The following is a 14,474-nucleotide window of genomic DNA, read 5'->3' as shown; positions in this document are numbered from 1 at the left end:
GAGCATTTTTAATTATTAATATATTTTTTTATTTTTAAGGAAATTTAGGTTTCTTCTTGTCTCCTCGCTTTTTCTGCTTGGGAACAGGGTGAGACAAGTGGACGTAGATCTGAGCAAAATGTTGTCTTGATTCGTTACCTGGAATATCAAACAATTATCATTCATATTGTCACATACAGCTCTGTTGTCATATATAATCAATCTAATCCTCTAGATCTGAGATGAGTAGCGTTACTTTTTTTCCAAATTATATCATTTAATAACGTTTATGGGGTAATATATTTCTACTACAGCGTCACTAAAAAAAAAAGGTTTGGGACTTTTCTTTTGGCGGATTTGCAGTCTACTAATCGCAAAACCACCTGGTAAGGGATTTAAAACGTAACCACCCCCCCCCCCCCTTTTGGCTGTGCTGGGGCAAGTGCTGGTTTAATATTAAAATCTCACCTAAAATAAACAAAATCAAAGCTGAAAATCAGTCACAAAATTCTACCGCCCCCCCCCTGCGGGGGGATTTCATTTCATTTCGTAAGAAACCCCCCCCCCCCCCCGTTACGCCCATCTGTATGAAGTCCTAAGTTCCTAACAAAAATATTTACATAATTAATCTTTAACCCAACACATAGTATTATTAGTTTGTATAGAGACGCACCACAGTTGACGGACTTTGAACGCGATTTTTAGTGACGTCACGACTATGTGTCTCACAATATATACCTACATATGTGTATATATATAGGCTATGTATGCATATATATATATATATATATATATATATATATATATATATATATATATATATATATATATATATATATATATAGCCCCGCCGCCAAGCACTGTTTCCGGTATTGAAAGCCTACAAAATGCATTTTCTGAGGTATCTACAGTGCATTATCCAGCTAATAAAACGTTTTATTTTAAAACTGCATGTGCTATTCTTACTGACTTAGACCCTCCCGCGTCGTTCGGCGCATAGGGCGACAAAATGTTTCCACAAAAATCTGTCGCTGGCAATGTCAGAAGCCTCTTCCCACCTGCTCTGAGGACCTCCATGAGAGTGTGGCGCCAAATTGTACTAGGATGTCCCTCTTTGCGCTTTCCTAGTAATAGCCTCCATGTCATCACAACTCTTATTATGCGTAATTCATTTTGTCGGAGAACATGTCCGGCAAACCTCAACCGACGTTCTGTCACAACCTTACTAAGGGGTCAACTCCCAGTTTGGCATAGGATTTCCTTGATTGAGACCCGATTTCTATAACTGACTCCTTAAATCCGTCTTAGCCATCTTTGTTGAGTCACATTAAGTCTTTTTCAATTCACTGCACTTTATTAATGGAGCCAGCCACTGGTAGAAATTTCTAACCTCTCTTGGCTACGCTCTTGGAATTAGGTGGCTGTAGTTTACTTTAGATTGTATATCGAAAAGAGAAGTTTTATCGTCAAAATCTGTGGATTTTTTTTTTTTTAATTCAAAACCCCCTTACCTACGCTCCTAGAATTTGGTGACTGTAGTTTGTTTTAGAATAAAATTGAATAAAACCTCAAAACTCTTTGTATGGGGGTATTTATACTCAAAACCACGGGAAATACTGCATTCCTCAATCTTAGGATTCGAAGACAAGACTTATTATTATTATTATTATTATTATTATACACAAATGCTTTACAGAACAAGAAGATCTTGGAAGATATCAGCATATCAGTCAAACGCCAACCTAGATGATGACGTAGACTTTCGTGTTGCACGCGACACTGTTGATTTTGGCAGACTTCAAAGTCAAGTGTGGCAACGGAGAGGTCAAAACAAAACTGAAGGTCTACAGTACTATATAGTTCTTCCTTCACTCTTATATGCATCACAGTACTATAGTTCTTCCTTCACTCTTATATGCATCACAGTACTATAGTTCTTCCTTCACTCACTCAGAGTCCTGGACCTTATATTCCCGCCACATCAAAAATCAACTCCTTCCACCCACGCTGCCTAACTCATATGTCTGACCACATACCAAATACTGGAATCCTACAAATGTTCAACATGAACAGTATCAAAGCAACCGTAAAAAGGTCCCAATTTCGATGGGTGGGACATGTAGTCCACATGCCAGTCAATCGCCTTCCCAAACGACTTCTGTACGGGGAGCCTTCCCATGTGTGAGTTGTGTGTGCACGTATATGTATACAGCTTCTTAATTTTACCATCACTGGTGTGAATGTATATTTTGGTTTTCTATAGTTATAATGTTGTTGTTTTTTTGGTGCAGTGCAGAAATCATAGAACAACTTTACTATAGGATAATAAAGATTATTATTTATTATTAGTATTATTATTATTAAACACATATAGGCCTTCAATATTGTGACAACGTGGGAGTGTACTAAAGAAAATAACTCACCTATTCTCAGGTCGCTGAGTTCTGATAGAAGAATCACAATCCAACTATAATCAGTCAATACTCCCAGTAAAAAACAACAACACTTTTACCATAATCCTAATCTTAACACATGCACACACTACAAAACAAAAATCACCCTACTTCGCACGTCGAAATAAAAGGTTAGTTACATTTCTATAGGGTTTCTTTGGCCAACGGTTAAAGAGCAGGATGTTATGTGACCAGCACAAAGACCACCCGCCTTTACTTTTCCCAAATAAAGGCAGGTACCAATTAGAGTTGAGTGCCCTACAAATCATGAAATTCAAAATCCCCAATATAGGCTTACAATGCATTTCTTTTTAAATATATCTATTTTTTTTCTTAAATTTTGTGGTTGTGGTGCCATGGCTGAGCAGTAAGGTGCTTGGCTTCTGATATGGGGGTCGCAGGTTCGAATCCTGGGATTTTAATTTTTAATATCTCTTGGTTAGTGTGTATCCTCCACCCTGTTTCATTCTGTATGGCACCATAGATTTTCCTAAGAATTATCCGTTCCCAAGAATTTAGTAAATTTTCAGATGTCTTACAGTGTCCTGGTCTTATTATGGTTTTGTATATTATTTTCTTGGTTTTTCCTTAAAATTGGTTAATTTTAATAACAAAGCTAATAGCTTGTAGACAACAGTAGTTTTTTATTTACTTTCCTCCCACTTTTATTTTTTTTGGAGGGGGGGGAGGATGATTTTATTTTGGTTAATTTATTTGATTTGTATTTTATTTAACCTACCTAGAGGCATCTTTGTAATTAATATTGATTAATATTGAACTTTCATTGTGTACTGTATATTTGTGAATGTATTGACTGATCATTTTGTTATTTTTTTGTAACAATTATTTATGATGGCAAAATGATTAACAAATGATATGTTAAAAAATTTTAAAGTAATGTTTTACTTTCTTTGTGTGTGTGTAACAAAAAATATTTTTTTTAATCCAACTATATGTTTGCAATATGTTTTATATTATATATTATAATAAAAACTAATACAATATAATTAAATGACAAACAAAAGAAGGATCATTTTATTAATTTAATATCTCTTTTTAATATGTAATACAATTGTAGAAATTTTCAAAACAATTTAATATCTAATACATTTGTAGAAATTCTCAAACAATTTAATATGTTTGTAAAATGTTTTACATGTTTCAGAGGTTCCTTCAGAGTTGAAGATAATTACTTCCTAGTCCAAACCTCCCGCTGGACGACAGGAGATGGGAGCGGGCAGGGTTTGAACCCTGGACCACCGATAAATCTGAAAGACAGTCCAGTGCGCAAACCGCATGACCAGGCAGCCATCCATTTGTAGAAATTTTCAAAACAATTTAATATCTAATACATTTGTAGAAATTTCCAAAAAATTTAATATCTAATGTTTTACTTTCTTTTTGTGTGTGTAATATTATTATTTAAATCCAAATACATGTTTGCAATATGTTTTATATTATACAATATAATAAAAACTAATACAATATAATTAAATGACAACAAAAGAAGGATCATTTTATTAATTTAATATCTAATACTTTTGTAAAAATTTTTAAAACAATTTAATATCTAATACATTTATAGAAATTTTCAAAACCATTTAATATCTAATACATTTGTAGAAATTTTCAAAAAATTTAATATCTAATTGTCACAGCTATAGATGCCTGAACATGTAACAGGAGGTTTATTTTTACTTGAAGTTGTCAGCTGACTGCTAAGCTTTGCTTGATGTCAGCTGATAGGATGAGTTACTGTGACATGCCAGAGATTCTATATAATGTCTAGATCTAAATGTTAACTGTTAGATTCAATGAAGAAGATCCTTTTGATTCAAACACAGAAACTTTAATTCCTAACTTGAAAACAGGAACATATAATACAGCTTTTACAAAGTGAACTGTATCAAGAATACTAAATATTTAAATTAACTAATAGATTTAGTATAGGTATAAAACTGTTCTCTAGTAATTATAACTCAAGAAAAATATACATCTTGCCAGATTCAATCCACGACTGACGATATTAGATTCCACTTCTTTGTTCTGCCCTCATGTCATTAACATAATTGCCTAACCAATCAAATACTTTTCTATCACACGTTACATGCGTGATCACTGGATGTTTGCAACGTCATTGGAAAACCTGGCAACCTTGAACAGAATTTTATTTAATATTTTAAATTACAACTTGGCCTTGATACATGACAATGTTTTATCAAAACAAGAAAATATGAGTGGTCAAGAAATCACAATTCATTTTAGTGTTAAATTACTGATTTCATTTCTTTCTATTCCTTAATAACACTATGGCCAGAGGAAAAAAAAAATTATTGCACTCTGTGCTCCAAATTGCCTATGGGTCACCAGCTCCTGATTTTTCTTCAGATAGGACTCCAAATTCTTATGTTGGGGTATGTTTGAAAGGTAACAGAAGTTTGGATTCAAAGTTTTTCAAAGTTAATGACCCTCTCCTGCAAGAAGCTTTACTGGTTTAAGCTACTCATGTTAATGATAACAGTTCTGCCAGTCCCAATATCCGACCCACACAAGAACAAAGGCTATTAGAGATGTATGCCAATAGAAAGCATTTTATATCAAGATTAATTGATATTAAATAAAATAAGCATAGAATTACAAAAATGAAGACAGATTGTAAAATTAGAAATTAAAATTGTAAAGTTGATCTTTACATTTCCTTCTTTTATACAAATAAAAACATAAATCATCATTTAAAAAAAAATATGTCCTTTAAAAAAAAAAGGTAGTAAATTTGACACTGAACATTTTGATTAGTAAAAAACAGATTTCGCTCATGTATTTTGACAGTCAGCCAAGACTGTTGTCCGGGGTGTGGCACGAGGAGCCATACATGAGCTAGGTAGATGGGAATTTTAAGCTTTTGACTATTCTAAAGAATATTGTTGTCAAATCACCTTTAAGGCTTCTGACTATTCTAAAGAATATGGCTGTCAATTCACTTTTCCCATCACCCTACACCCCATGTCACAAACAGTCTGTCTCCCTAAATGTGACGAAAGTTTATTGTCAGGTCAACATAGAATAAGTCACGACGGAAGTGTATTGACAGGTCAACATAGAATAAGTCACGGCAAAAATGTATTGTCAGGTCAACAATCAATAAGTCACGTCAGAAATGTATTGTCAGGTCAACATAGAAAAAGTCACGTCAGAAATGTATTGTCAGGTCAACATAGAAAAAGTCACGGCGGAAATGTTTTGTCAGGTCAACATAGAATAAGTCACGGCGGAAGTGTATTGTCAGATCAAAACATTAACAGACTAAGCTGTCTGACAAACAAAGACAAGATAAAAACAAGTCTTTGGACACGTCCACAAACATTAACAGAACAAGATGAACACAAACAAAACTAGACACAAACCAGATGACATAAAATATGGTCTAATAATTTAAAACTAACTCCACCTTAATCACAGCATCCCAGTAATGTCTTCATCAATCTTCTTGCTAAGACTTGGAATGGGAACAACATCATCTGAAATTATACTTTTGAGTCAGTCAGACATCCACAAAACAAAACTTTGGACAGGTCCATAAACATGAATAGAACAAGAAGAACAAAAACAAAACTAGACATAAACAAGACAACATAAATGAATTTTAAACACAGTCTAATAACTTAAAAATAACTCCATCTTCATCAAAACATCCCAGTGACACGTTGAGTTCATCAGTGTTCTTGCTAACACTTGAAATGGGAACAACCTCATCTGAAATTAAACTTTCAAGTTTAAAGAATTAGAACTATTATCATTGAGATTTGTACCAAAAAAACTACAATAGATTAAAGAACTAAACTAAACGGAGACAACTTAATAAATTTTCAAACAGGCACAGACAAGATGAACAACATTCTATCATCCACAAACAAGACTCATATAATAGACATTAAACAATGGTTTCATAAATCAATTAATAAGTTTAAACAATTCCACCTTAATCTCTGTGATATGTTAAGTACTCTTTAGATGTCATCCATGTTCTTATTTGAAGGTGGAACCATCTGAAATTAATACTATGTGTGAATTAGACTGGCTGAAAACAAACTTTCTAAATCAAAATTAGAACAATTTACTTAAAGTGATATGCAAACTAGTTAGGTTACTAAGGTTACCACTTGATCTTTTATCCTTGACTCTTGTCTTGAAGGGAAACTGAAAAATACTTTAAAAAATGTGCTTATTATTAGATTTTTTAATGCAACTCTAAATTTACTAATTTAATATTTAATCTAATCTTAATTAAATAGGATAAAGCTCAGAGAAATCAACAGGAAGATTGGAATACAGAATGACACACAAATGTTGAGGAAATTGAGAAACACTTAAGCGTTCTTATCTATTCTGTGTTTTTTCATAACCTTCAGAGGTCCCCATCCAAAATACTGGTGCATAAGTAACTTTACCAGCAGGAATCTTAAACCCTCTATTAGATATTGATAAACCTAAAGCAGTGCTCAGCCAGATGGTCAGGCACCAGCCAATCAATGGTCATCTTCTTGAGAAAGTATAAGTTCATACATCATGCACTGCACACAACACTTACAATGGCCACTGATGGGTGAGGATTGATTACGTGCTGAGGACAACCTAATTTTGGACATCTTGAATTGTCACCTGGCACTGAGGATGTGGTGGGCACATGTCAGGTGAAATATATTTTGATTTTGTTGTTCAACATTCATGCCCTTCTGTTGTTTTTTTGTAATTAAATCACAAAATCTGAAGGCACGTTCATTTCTGTTTCCATTACCAGCCATTTTAGTTACAATATTGGTATAAATTAATATCTGACTGCTGAAATAAGAATTCTCAAGCTTGAATCCTAACGGTGGCTAGAAATTTTAATTCATGACTTAAGATGTTTTTTAAGCATTTTTTTATTGCCAGCCTTTTAGTTGCAATATTCCATTAAATCTTTGATTTATTTTTCATTAATTGGATAAAATTATCTGGATGCTAAAATATGAATTCTCAAGTTTGAATCCTAATGGTGGCTAGAAATTTTTATTCATGATTGAAGTTAAGATGTTTTTCAGCATTTAAATTCAGCAGGAAATTTCTCACAGGTTTTCCTTTCAACTAGAATGTTTAAGAGATTCGGTCAGAACTCACATTATAAGCTATAAAAGAGTGAAGGCTTGCAGTGCAAAAGAAAAATTTAAATTAAAAAAAACAGACTGGACAATGAGAGCAAGCAGCGAGATCTAGCTTCTGGAATTTTTATTAAGTCCTTAAAATACATTTTTGAATTAAAAGAATATTGAATTGAAAGTTGTTTTTTAAATGAACCATAAGATATTTATTTGATAATGTTTGGCTTTTTTAGTAAATCCCTAAAATTCTGCAGGTTACTGCACATGATTTAATAATAATGGTTTCTATTGACTCTTTCTATGACATAAAACATGTATTTATTACTATGATTTAGAGTTTTAGACCATTCACACTAAGGTCTCACTGTAAGAAAAACAAAAAAAAAATTAAAAAAATAGAAGTATAAGATGAAAATGCGAAAGACAATTTTTTTTTTCATCTGAAACGTTTCCACTTTCCAGCATAACAAAGTAAAATGTATAGAATAGATAATGAAAGGGAATGTCTTGAAAATATCAGAAACACTAAAAGTATCAGCAAATAAGAAAAATTGAATCAAGAAGAACCAAGTTCAAGTTCTAGTAGGATAGACCTAGGAAGTAAATGTCTTTTAGTAGATAGGCTACAATTTAAAATGTTGAAGACCATCTTTCACTTGAGAAGTGCTCAGCATGACAAAAACAGAATTTCAGAATTTAGAAAAAAGAAATTAATGTTGGAAGAAAATATCATGAAAATAATGGAAACATTGAAAACAGCAAATGTTTTTCAAAGAGTAAATCAAACAAAGAAGATACACAAGTAAGGATGAAAGGCTTTAAGAAAGTACATGATTAGGTGGATACTAAGGCTAAACTATTAAAAATGTATTGAATAAACTGATCATCCCGGTAAGATGTGTGGGTTTTGAAATATATATCATGATACAGTATTCTGTTTCACAATTTTCTTTGTTTTAGAAAAAAAGAATTACTTGATCCTTGCATAAACCTCTATAAGTTTTTAGTTTTGGCTCTGAAAAGAACCTTTCTTTTGGAATTTTTATAACCTATTCTGGTTATAGTTGGATCACAGTAAATGGTTTTCTTTTGGCCCTGAAAAGGGCCCTTTTAATTTCCATAGTTGTTAATAAATATATTTCAATTTATTTTCTCATTCTTTATTTTATCTTGATCAGCTTCAAATGCATTGAGCCCTCAAAAGGACCTGTTTGACTTCTGTGGTTGGTAATAAATATATTTCAATTTATTTTCTCAGTCTTTATTTTATCTTGATCAGCTTTATGTTGAGCCCTCATAAGGACCTGTTTAACTTCTATAGTTGTCTAGATTATTCTACTCTTCATAAAGAGATGTAGCCAACATATCATTTAAGACAAAGCTAACAAAAACCTGTTGTGAAGTTATGATGTTACATCATGTTACATCTTTATGGAAAGTTGTCTTAATCATCAGAAATAATCCTAAAAAGCAATAATGTTTTTTTAAGAGTCTAAGTTGGTCAGGACTGCTCCTGCCCAAGAGAAGAAAAGATCAACAAAGAATCTGTCAAAGTAAAAAAAAAAGAAAAAAAAAGACATATTTAGCTGTTGTAAAAAATGGAATAGTAAGTTTAGTTTTGGAATATGGTTTATGGCACATCTATAGAAAATAGGCCATTTCACCTACAACAAAGCATTGAGAAAAATGAATAGATTGAAATTAGAGTCTACGTTGGTCAGAACCACTCCTCCCCAAGAGTAGAAAAGATCATCAAAGAATCAAAGAGGACAAATAATAAAAGAAATGATATAATTAGTAATAATAAATCAAGTTTTGGAATATGGTTTAAGGCACAGAAACATAAACCACTTACAAGAAAAGATCAAGAAGAAGAAATAGATTAAAATTCACATATATCAATGATCTAATCTGGGTTTAAAGACAAGAGTCAACACAGATACTGAAATACTGAAAGGTTTTAATCCATCAAGAAAAAAGTTTACCATCAAACATATGCAATTCTGAGAGCTGAATACTGCAATTCAGAATAAAAGAACAATTTTTCATGTTAAACAGATTTCTTATTTAAGAGTTTATAGTTAGAACTGACTGCAAGCAAATGAACTGAGGCAGTCATAGACAAGAGGAAAAAGTAAGCAGCACTATCTTATAACCTGGAGACAAAGTCAGCATTTTGTATGAACTGAAGAAAATATTAGCCACACCAAATTTGGTTTGTTTGGTCACAGCATAGGAGAGGCAATCAGCACAGCAAATCAATTATGGGTATGAACCCATTTTCTTTCAAGACACACTAGAGAACTGTTTAAGTTCTTTTAATAATCCTCAGAAAAAAAATTCAAATTCTTTTACTTTGTTTTTCAAAGAACTAAATACAGATAAATGTAATAGAAAATTCTAGGATATAGTAAACCATGTTATTAAATCCTCTATATCTAATAAATTCTTGTTTTTAAGGGACTTAATTTAAGTCTGATAGTTCATTTGATGCTTTCAAAATTGTACTCTTTAAGTTGCCTTTAAAAAAAATTAATAGCTTGTTCATATAATAAAGTATTAGACCAAAATAATTCAAACTAAAGTTAATAACCCTTTCAAGGCATCCTTTCAACTTCTGTAGTCTGATTTGGGTTAGAAAAGTAACAATTTCGCTGCCTGGTGACATTATGATCACTGTCAAATAACTGTATGAGAATTAAGAGACCCTCAGGGCTTGCCAAGACTTTTCTGCAGAGAAAAAAGAAGGAAAGGCAGGCAGAAGAAGTGATGGGCCTGTCTATGGAAGTGACTTTAAACCTGGCAAAAGACAAAGAGGAAAGGAGAGAGGTAGTTGTCAGATGATGTTGTGGTGTGTATTTCCATGACCACCATACTAATGGATAGGTGAAGGTGAGTTGGTCAGAACACCCTTCTGAAATGATACAAAGATCATTTACCACTTCATTAAAAAAAAAAGATACAGAACCAAGTTACAGAAAAAATGAAAGAGAAACAGATAAGGTGTTTGACCTAGTTTGTATAGCTCATTTCATGCTCTTAAATAATGATTCAAATAATTCACATTTTAGTTTTTAGCCAAAAATGAACAAATTATTAGGATTCAAACTTGAGGTATTCAGTCTCAAACCTAATGGCTCTACTCCTCGAGCAATTATTTTTTTCATCATTAACAATATTGTAAAGCTTTAAATTATTAAATAATAGCCCTTACTGACAAAATACAAAAGTTGAAGAATTTTTTTCTCTTGAATAATAAAGCATTAGTTCTTATTAATTCTTAATAGCTAAAACATCTTAGGGATTTCAAAGATGAGAGAAAAAAATCTTTGGTACCATAGAAAAAAATATATACTATTATATCCAAGGTACATTTGTAAAGCAATTTGGTTGGCCTGAGCTTGTTTGGGAGCAAGTTCCAAACATTAGTTGCCATTTCAGGCAACATGTTAAGGACAGCGGTGAATGAAAAAAAAATTCTATATGAATCTTATCTGTATAGAGAACTGGGACCTTGTATTCATGAGTAATCTGGACACTCGCTTCAAGATACATTTGTGGTTCAAGTCTACAATAAGGAAGACAGAATGTTTTGAAGACATTTGAGAAAAAAAAAAAATTTTCCTTGGTAAAATGCATAAAATGAGAATGATCAAGCTTGTTTCACACCTTCTGACATACACAAAAAACTCGACAGCCACAAGCATTTAGTCTGTGGCTTTTTTCATCCTCTTTCACCGGAGGAAGACAAGTGACTTTAATCTACAAATACATTTTGTCATTGCTTTGGCAAATGAAATCTAAATAGTTAGATGAGATGTGTCTGGGCCATCCAGTTTTGATATAATTAAGTATGAAATGCTGATAGTTCACATGAACAGTAACAATGGAAGAAACAAATCATTGTCACCATGAGAATGAAAGAAAAAAGGTTCCAGGTAGATGGTGAAAGCATATGGTGAGTTTGAGCAATGCTTGTGGCCTTACAGTTTATGAGGTAGCCAAACAAATCATTCTTAATTACAAGAGGCACCAAAGAAGTGAATAAAATGATTTTTAAAGGACATGGTTGAATCAAAGAATTATATTGACAGTTGAATCAAAGAATTATATTGAAAATTAGGATGCTACAGTCTAATATCAGATTTAGGTGGACTCTGGAGCATCCTAAAACCTCAGAACCTCAAAATCTCAGCCTTCAATGGTTTGGAAACTGAGCACTTTATGGAGGCACATGATTGAGTCTGTTTGGTAGCAGATTTCATACATTAACACCACTTGTTCTGAATTTAATCATTTCATTCCCATATATATTGGTTGCTAGTCATCTTCATAATCAATCAACACCTTTTGAGTATGGGCTTGAGAAGTTTAAATCCTCTCTTACAACAGCCCTGGTCAGGAACCCTATGTGTAATTGCAATGGTGAGTTAGTAGACATTTGAAGGAGATATTGTACAGACAGGAGTTGATCTTGAAGAAATGGTCTAACAAAAATGAATGGATGCATGTACAAAGGCTGCAGACAAGTCAGCTTGATAGATGGGGGTGATAAGACCTGCCTGTTTTGTATCTGTTCTACCACTCTACCACAAGAACTACTTTTGAAAGGATGTTTATTTTGATTTAAGTTTTTCATTACTTCAAGCGTAGATTAAAGTTATTAAATAGAGAGCTAACCAAGAGCCTTATCAAAAGGCTCTGCAGTTAAAATATATATGATCTGGTTTTCGTCTCCTGATAACCTAATGGGGGAGGGTAGCAATTGATCCATAAAACTGTTTTAGTATCTCTTCTACCACTATACCACATGAACTACTTTTGAAAGGATGTATATTTTGATTAAATTTTTTGATTACTTAGAACATAGATTAAAGTTGTTAAATAGAGGGCTAACCAAGAGCCGTATCATATGGCTCTGCATGATCTGGTTTTCTTCCCCTGATAACCTAATGGGGGTGGTGGTAGCAACTGTTCCATAAAACTGTTTGGTATCTGTTCTACCACTATACCACATGGAACATGGACTACTTTCGAAAGGATGTTTATTTTGATTTAATTTTTTGAATACTGTTATGCATTTATGTTACTTGTTGTGTGTTGTGAACTAATCTATTCTAGTGTGTCAAAACATCTTGGTGTCCAGGTCAGCGTGTGTGTAGGATTAAGACATGTTGACATGTCTTCTTGTAGTGTTTCATTAGGTTACTACAATTTATTGAACAAGAATCTTGTGGATTAATTGTGCTTCAAACTTCAAGTATGGAACGTTGAATGATTGATCCAGACACTCAAAGGATCTGGAAGCACTGGCTTCACACATTTGAAAAATTCGCATTAAAATTAATCAGAAGGTGAGAAGTTCGATCTACTATGTAACTTTATCTCACACGGTGTGTATTTATTTGATATCTGACTGTACTAATTTTGAAACTGCTGTAACTACATTAAACAGACTATGTCAAACAAACCAATGAGGAAACGGGACAGACCTTTGTAAATTAAAAGATGTCCTCACCAGAGATTAGGCAGAGACTTTTAGAGTACCCTACTCATCTCTGTACCTCGCAAAGTCATTGGAGGTAGCTAGATCTCTGGAGATGGCACAGAAACATTCTGACATAACTGGCAACAAGCCACTACTTTTCAAACACCAAAAGCACAACAATCTACTACGTCGGAATGGCCGCTTTGCACTGCTGTAGAGGACACGATTGATTCGGCACCCATTACCATAGCAGCAGCTCAAGGCAAGTGCTACTTTTGTGGAGGTGCTATCCACTCTCATAGCAAATGCCCCGCTAAAAATGCAATATGTAATAAATAAAATAAAAAAGGGACACTACAAAAAGGTATCCAAATCAAAACTTTCTACAGTTTACAGACCTAACTCTGATTCAGCAGGGTATACAATACCAGCCATGTTAATGCTGACATTAAGAGTAAAGAGTCCACTTATAAAGACTTCAAGCTACACATACCTGACAAACTCTGTGAGGATGTTATTGTAGGCCACGACTTCCTTGAACAACATGAGAGTGTACAGATCACTTTTTTTTTTAAGGACCTAAACCAACAATGGTCTTAAATGGAATGAAAGCTGCTAATGTTGAACCCGCTCCTCTTTTCCAAAATATTGTTGTAAACTTGTTCTTCCCCCCCCCCCCCGACTGACCATTTTCCCCCACGTGAGAACTTTTTGAATTGTTTATGTTTGGAGGCGAAACTGGCCTGAGCGAGTGTGTTGAGGTAAAAAAGGAACTGGAGTTATGATCGTGGATTCTTCAACGGAGGATTGTTTTTTTCTTAAATCGGTTTTGTGAATAGTTGTATGGACATTTTGATTAGGAGGACTGGAATTATTTCGATTACTTGGATTATTGACTATTCGTAGTAGATTGTGCTTCTGCAACCAGAAGGATATCGGCGACCTGACAATCGGTGAGTTAACTATCTTTAGCCTACTCCAAAGTCGTAACAACTGGTGTCACAAGTGGGACCCCGCCCACTCTACTTACAATGTCTACTTCTAAACGCCTTCACGAGCTCCAGATTAATGAAATCCGAAAGGAGCTAAAGAGGCGAGACATCGTAGCGTCAGGAAACAAAGATGCCCTTGTTAGCCGTCTGAGAGAGGCCTTGAAAGAAGATGGGTTCGACCCGGACACTCACGAGTTCGAAGTGAAGACTGATCTCGGCGGAATATTGAGTGAAATGAAAAAAGAGCTTCTAGGGGTCAATGCAAACAATTGCGACTAGCCAGAAAACAGATATGGAGGAATTCAGAAGTAAGCTAAGGGATGAAATCGCTGCAGTGAAGTCGGAGCTCACAGTGCAGATGGAGCAAAAGATTCAAGTCCTTAGCGACGAGGTCCAGGCAGTCAGAGTTGAGCTGGGCAAGGTT

Source organism: Biomphalaria glabrata, chromosome 2, assembly GCF_947242115.1.
Source record: "Biomphalaria glabrata chromosome 2, xgBioGlab47.1, whole genome shotgun sequence".
In the NCBI taxonomy this organism is placed as follows: Eukaryota; Metazoa; Mollusca; class Gastropoda; family Planorbidae; genus Biomphalaria; species Biomphalaria glabrata.
The sequence above is the reverse complement of the archived record's forward strand: the minus strand, read 5'-3'. Positions refer to the sequence as shown.